The following is a 6,311-nucleotide window of genomic DNA, read 5'->3' as shown; positions in this document are numbered from 1 at the left end:
ATGCTAGTGAGCATGATGCCCACAGCACTAGTTGTGGCGGAGCACGAAGAGTGCTTCAAGCGACGCGGCATAAGAGGAACTAGACTGATCGCAAGAACATCGTCTATGTTGATGTAGCATAGGGAACGGAATTTCTTCAGTAACGGTAGATGGACACACCATGGCTCATACCGAGCGTGTCTAAATGGATGAGCAGGCCCCATAGCGAGGTGAACTTGGACAAGCAGGCTCCCCCGCATGTCTGGAATGCGCAGACTACGACGAGACCTCGGATCATGTGCTCTTTGAATACCCACGGTTCGTGGAGCAATGCACAGTGTACAAATTCGAGCAAAAAAACGGACGCAATTCAGTTCCCGTCGCTAAGCAATCGACAGATACCCATTCCTAAGTAAAAAACTCCGGTGAGTCGAATGGTGCCAACCCCTTTCCAGAAAAACGTCGCCAAGTGTCTCATTTTGGTAGTTTTCCCCTAAATTTGTCAAAAATACTTGAACATATCAAACTGAAATCCAAAAAAGGTGGGCGAAAACCTTGATATTTCAAAAAACTTCATGTACCAATGACAGACAACTTGGGTTAGCAAATGTTTTTTACTTTTAAACACAATAAGTGTCTCATTTTGTCCAATATCCCCTTTAAAATGAGAATATTTGAAAAGTTCGGTTGATTTTGAACAAAAAATCACGAAAAATCGTTCAAAAGTCATGCTACTGCATTAGGAAACGCCAAACGGGTAGTGTCTTGTCAATCACATTCAGAGATGGTGTTCCATTTTGTCCAATATCCCCTATAATTAAAGTATATTTGAGAATTTCGGATGAATTTCAATAAAAACCATGCAAACTCGTTCAAAAGTCATGCTACTTAATGGTAAAATCCCAAACGAATCGTGTTTTGTCCATCACATTCAGAGATGATGTCTCATTTTGTCCAATATCCCCTATAAATAAAGAATATTTGAGAATTTCACATTAATTACAATAAAAAAACCATGCAAAGTCGTTCAAAAGTCGTGATACTGAATGGAGAAACCCCAAACAGATCGTCTCTTGTTCATCACATTTAATGATGTTGTCTCATTTTATCTAATATCCCCTATAAATTAAGAATATTTGAGAATTTCGGATGAATTTCAATAAAAACCATGCAAAGTCGTTCAAAAGTCATGGTAAAACTCCAAACGAATCGTGTCTTGTCCATCACATTCAGAGATGATGTCCCATTTGGTCCAATATCCCCTATAAATAAAGAGCACTTAAGAATTTCAGATGAATTACAATAAAAAAAAGCATGCAAAGTCGTTCAAAAGTCGTGATACTGAATGGAGAAACCCCAAACAGATCGTCTCTTGTCCATCACATTCAATGATGTTGTCTCATTTTATCTAATATCCCCTATAAATTTAGAATAGTTGAGAATTTCAGATGAATTTCATCATTAAGCTGTGCAAAGTCGTTCAAAAGTCGTGCTACTTAATGGAAAAACCCCAAACAGATCATCTCTTGCTTATTATATTCAGAAATGATGTCTCATTCTGTCCTTTTTCCCCCACAAAATAAAAAATACATAAAAATATTCAAAGACAAAAAATATCAGACTTTTGAACGACTTTGCATGGTTTTTCATCGAAATTCATCTGACATTCTTGAGAATTCTCAATTATTAGGGGATATTGGACAAAATGAGGCAACATCACTGAATGCGATGGTCAAGAGATGATCTGTTTAGGCCCTTTAGGGTTTCTCCATTCAGTATCACGACTTTTGAATGGCTTTGCATGTTTTTTGTTGAAATTCATACGAAATTCTCAAATATTCCTTATTTATAGGGGATATTGGACATAATGGGACACCATCTCTGAATGTGATGGACAAGACACAATCCGTTTGGCGTTTCTCCATGCAGTAGCATGATTTTTTAACGACTTTGCATGTTTTTTTGTTCAAATTCATCCTATTCTCATTTAATAGGGGATATTGGCCAAAATGAGACACTTATTGTGATCATAAGTGAAAAACATTTACTAAACCAAGTTTTCTAACATTGCTACATGAAGTTTTTTGAAATATTCAGGGTTCCTCCCAACTTTTTTGGATTTAAGTTTGATATATTCAAATATTTCTAACAAATTTACACTTGGCGATGTTTTTCAGGAACGGGGTTGGCACCATTTGATTCCCTGGATTTTTTTGCTTAGGAATGGGTATCTGTCGTTTGCTTAGCGGCCGGAACTGAATTGCGTCCGTTTTTTTGCTCGAATTTGTACACTGTGCAATGGTTGAGTATGCAGGAGATATGTGGTATCACTCCAGACAACAATGTTGAAAGAATGTGTACGGAAGCGGCCAAGTGGGATTCTGTTACTGTGGGGTCTCCTAAATCGTACTTGAACTACAGAGAAAATGACGGCCGATCAACAGGAAGATGAGTTGGTTCCTCATCCCATCCGGGAGCTGCAGTCCAACGGGTGGTCTATAGTGCTAGCCAGGACCAAATCTTCTAGGGGAGAGAGGATAACTTAAGGCGGTAGCTGGTGGAACGCTAACCAATAGAGAGTACTCATATAAGGACCCCTCCCCCCATCTTGTAATCATCCCAAACGGGCGTACCGAGAAGGTAAGGAAGCGAGAGAATGAGTTTTTAGTGGGTTGAAACCCATCCGAGAAGCCACCTCTTGTGTATCTGATCAGCACATTTCTCATTCTATTAAAACATATGATATCAGGGATAAATACACTTGAACCCCCGAAAACCACCTAAAACTCCCGGGAACGCCCCTAAAACCCCTTCGGATCCCCTTGCAACGCTTCTAAAACATCATGGAATGCCTTTGGAACCCCTGAAACATCTTGGAATGCTTTTGAAGGCTCCTGCTGCACTCGTGAACAAAAATGGGACCCTCTTAACCCCCTGGAACACCCCTGGAATGCCTCTCAAATCCTATGAAAATCCCTGGAACGCCCTGAAATACCCCTGAAGCCCCCTTAAGGACAAACGTCATGAAATCCCGCTTCAACATTGCATCAGAACTTCAGACGCACAAATCTCAAGAAGCAAGTTTCAAACAACAGTGCATTTTATTATTCTGTTCTTGCTCACTTGTAATAAGCTTAACATAAAAATATCTTGTGCGCTGGTTCTGTTTACGAAGAGATTTGTGCTCTCGAAATCGTGAGTAGGTGTCAAAGTCGGCCATTGTGGCGGCCAGAGATGTCCAAGAGAAATAGAAAATACACCACTCACGCTGTGTATCTCAACAGCAGCCCGTCTCTTATATGTGGATCCACCACTGCGATTCGGATGCGCGCAAGCTTGGTGGGTAGAAATAAATCTCTTAGCTCCCTGAGCACTAGGCCACACAACAGTGCGGCGAGAGCGATTAAAAATTCTCTCCGGTGAAAGTGTAAAAAATCACCCGGGCGCGCGCTCCAGCCACGCTAACGCCGCTCAGCACTAAAGTGCATAATTTCCAGACTACACCAAAAATGTGTAACCCTTGCACATTTACAATCACAAATATTTGTGTACGCCATTCTAGGTAGGATTACTAGTGACCTTGGAAAACAAAAAAAATCAACATTTCGCATCTAGAAGAGTGCACGAGCTGTTTTTTGAGAATGTGTAACTGCTACACATTTTTGTGTGGTCTGGAAATTATGCACTTATGAGTATGTCTTACACATTTTAGTGCTGAGCAGTTTTAGCGTGAGTGAGGTTTTTGCGCCAGAGTGCGCGCTGCGGTGAAACACCGGAGAGTTCTCGCCCAGGCGACACCATATGGTGCACGCTAAGGTCAGTTTACCTAAATGTGAGTAAAGTATACTCATAATCGCCGAAAAGTGCACAACCTCATTTTATGGGTAAAGTGGCTTTACCCATTTATGGATAAACGGGCAGTACCCAAATATGGGTACTTGTGCAGGGTAAAAATATGGGTAAATTTTACCCACATTTGCGTAATGAAATTTTGTTTTATTTTTCAAAAAACTTAATCGCAAAAATAGATGGAACCCAGGATGAAAGTTAATTGATTTTAATAATGTATATTTCATGAAAAAACTTTATTTGATAGCTACATCTAGTTTACTTAGAATCTATTTACTCCCGGAAGTTGTTTGCACATCGGTGCTCCCTTGGGTGCTCCCTTGGGTGCTTCCCAGGCGGTCTGAGGTTGGTTCCGGTGAGAGATCCTCAATCTGGGGGAGAAGTCGAAAACACAAGTGGTGCTTTGAAGAGGAGGTTGCATCGAGGTAAACCTGGGCCATTGACTCAGCGGATCCTTGGATGACTGGAAGAACTATTAAGGGGCACCTTCGATGTGGCAATTCCATAGGCGAATTACGACCTCGTACAACGTTTTCCATGATGATTGGGACCTGAAATTGTAAATAAGGAATTTATCCATCGAGCAATTCATTATTTTTTCTTTGTATTAGGCCGATGCAAATATTATTTTTCTTTTATGTCCGAGACCTCTCATCAGGTACGAGGGGGGGGACAAAAATAAATAAGGAACAAAGGGAAAAAAAACTATTGAAAAATTGGAATTTTTACCAACTATTGAAAAAATATTTTTCAACTATTGAAAAATAGTTGCTTGTAAAAAAATTGTCTATTGAAAATGGAGTCATGAGACGCCATGTTTTTTTTTCGCCCCTTCAATATTTTGAGATTTTTGAAGGGGGGGGTGACATAAAACAAATTAAATATTTGCATCGGCCTTATTTACCTTTGCAAATCAACTGGAATCGAATTTCACTCAAACCCTTTCTGATTAAGTGATTCAGTTAGCTGATCACTCGGGTTTTGATTAACACTTTTACTTTTCACGCTCCTCAGCACCGGATGGCAACCACAATGAATCAATTGACCAGATGGATTTCTCGTTCTTCGTGGATCACACACGGGGGACAGGGAAGGCTGCCCCGGAAATCCAGCATAGCGAACCCGAGCTTTTGACTGTGTGCGCTAGTCAGGAGATCTGGCGCCGGAATCGGCCTCGGCGGAGTCTTTTACATCATTGTCACCTGAAATGATAAATCAGTTAGAGGAATTAATTGAACAGTAATTCATTATTATTTATTTAATTTGCTTACCTTTCAATATTAAACGAATTCCAATTTTTTGTGAAGTTTATGCTCCGAAATGCTCGCCGAATAGATGATCATTCTGATTTGACATCGATTTGACGAACACTTTCATTTTTCAGCCAAATATGGGTAAAGCTCGGTTACCCATATTTGGGTAAATTAGCTTTACTGCTATTATAAGTAAATTTTACCGTTTTTTCTTGGTATACTTTACCCAAATTATGGGTTTTGAATGCAAAACCCAAATATGGGTAAATCGATTACCTATTTATAGGTAAACTGACCTTAGCGTGTGATGATTCGGTGACTGCTGGGTGAAAACACGGGAGAGCGCCGGAGAGCGATGCGCGCGAAAGAGTGAGCCACACTCGATCCAAGGCGAACGAGCAAGAGCACGCACTAGCGCTTGGTCTACCCACCACCCAAAACAAGAGAAACTGGCTTCTTGGTGTGGTGAAAAATGTTCCTATCCCCAGTGTGGTCGATAAACTGACGCCGCACTGAATCGCTACGGTGAAATGCCATCTCTGGTGGCGGTCATTTTGGGACTCTAATAGGTCTGTCCTTAGCCCTCTGAAACCCTCTGGAACATCCCAGGAATGCCCTTGAAGCCCCTTGAAAACGCCTAAAACGCACCTGAAGCCCTCTGAAATACCCCTAGAACATCTAAGGTACGTCCCTGAAACCCCTTGAAATGCACGATTAGGTTAAGTGAAAAAAAAACCGGGCAGTCATGCTAACAGTTTGCATTATGCCAAACAATTGGACATGGATTCATTATAAAAGTATGATACACCCAAACCTGCATTTAGGTAGAATCCATTACGGTAACGTTACCTCCATTCGGGTAACGTTACCTATAAATGGAATCTGATTGTATTCAGAGCAGTTGGAGTGTTTTAGATCAGAGATAAGGTTGGTTTACCGGAAATAAGTAGCGAGTGGAGTTAAGGGGAATTTAGGGCTTGCTCAGTGGGGAGCGATGATGAAGGGCGCACCTGAAATCATCCGAAACCCCCGAAAACACCTGCGTAACGCCTCTGAAACCCGTCAAAATCCTCTGAAGCTTCCTGAAATACCTTCGAAACCCCCCGAAAACGCCCCTGAAGCCCCCATGTAACTTACGCACCTGAGACCCTCAGAAACCAGAAAACGCCTACGTAACGCCTGAGTAACGCCTCTGAAATCTGATAAAAATCCTCGGAAGCTTCCTGAAAT

At 41.2% G+C, this 6,311-nt stretch overlaps 1 long non-coding RNA gene across 1 annotated transcript; it reads right to left on the bottom strand.

The window, feature by feature from the left end:
* Positions 1-4,164: 4,164 nt before the first annotated feature.
* Positions 4,165-5,382, bottom strand: LOC134291850 (uncharacterized). Its single transcript, XR_009999315.1, has 3 exons — positions 5,100-5,382; positions 4,733-5,030; positions 4,165-4,379 (listed from the first exon to the last, which is right to left on the bottom strand). It is a non-coding gene; the product is annotated as an uncharacterized LOC134291850 (long non-coding RNA).
* Between the last annotated feature and the right edge of the window lie 929 nt (positions 5,383-6,311).

The sequence above is a fragment of the Aedes albopictus genome, chromosome 3 (genome assembly GCF_035046485.1).
Source record: "Aedes albopictus strain Foshan chromosome 3, AalbF5, whole genome shotgun sequence".
NCBI classification, from domain to species: Eukaryota; Metazoa; Arthropoda; class Insecta; order Diptera; family Culicidae; genus Aedes; species Aedes albopictus.
Note: the sequence above shows the minus strand (reverse complement) of the source record. Positions and strands in the feature narration are given on the sequence as shown.